A 1173-nucleotide genomic window follows, 5' to 3' on the forward strand; every position below is an offset into this window, starting at 1 on the left:
ACTTCTATATTAGTAAATTTTTTAAAACAGTTTGTTAATTATTTTACCCATTAGTTAAAAATCACAGAGATTAACTTTATTCAAACAAAAGAATATTCCTAAATTTTAGGATGTCCCGAACTAATTTTTCAATATCAAAATATTTAGACTATTAACGAAATAAAAATATCAGCCACAACCACCAACTGTTATGCAATTTATCTAATATCAGTAATAGATCATTTTGTATATAAAAATTGATATTAAATACCAAACATTTACATACATCCAAAGTCATGTGATGAGGCAATTCAATCTAAGTCTGACATCAAATTTTAATACAAAAACGATTAATTATATCAAAACGTATTAGAAACCGCGCATGACAAATCGCAAAGGCACAACCACTAAACGTCCAAATAGAAGCGCTGCCCGATCAATTTATAATTTTATAGAGAAATAGAATAGCACAAGACTAGCAGAGTAAGAAACCCAAGCACAGAAGGGGGTCGATCGCATTAAGTTGCATCTTTACATCGATTCGAAACAATATTGAGAACTAATGAATCATTTTGACAGTAAACCAAAAATGTTCGCTATTCTATTTTGTAATGCCGAAGTGATTGCTCGTTCGTGGATGGATGGCATTTATCCCAGAGACATCGAAGCGAATAGACAAATACACACAGCGAAACGTCAAATGCTCCATGACATTTGCTAAGCACACATTTCAATTCTCTTTCTTCTGATTTATATTAGGGTTAAGAAAAACGAGTGCTTACTGTAGATGCTGGTGTCACTTATGTCAATGGAGTATCAGAAAAAAAGAAAAAAAGAAGAGACCCTACTACATTACATGAAATCATGGATACACAACAAGCATTACAATTTTTGATTATAGGGTTGCACAAATAGAAAGAAAAAAATATCAGAAAAGAAAAAATGACTACAGAAAGAAGAACTTTGACAGCTTTGTTGTTAGCAACGCCCATCGTGTTAAGCAATTCATTAATATTAATAACGTTTCAACGCTGACTTCGATGCTTTACTGGGACGTTTGGAACCAATTCTGCGTGCTCTATAGAAAATGCTGTCGCCGTTAAGTTTTGTTAGAGAACACAGAATTGCGGTCATATAAGCAATGGTTACCTTTCTGCGTGTGTGATTGTGTAGGAATTTACAGACTTGCACGTG

Source organism: Teleopsis dalmanni, chromosome 1 (assembly GCF_002237135.1).
Source record: "Teleopsis dalmanni isolate 2A chromosome 1, ASM223713v2, whole genome shotgun sequence".
Taxonomy (NCBI): Eukaryota; Metazoa; Arthropoda; class Insecta; order Diptera; family Diopsidae; genus Teleopsis; species Teleopsis dalmanni.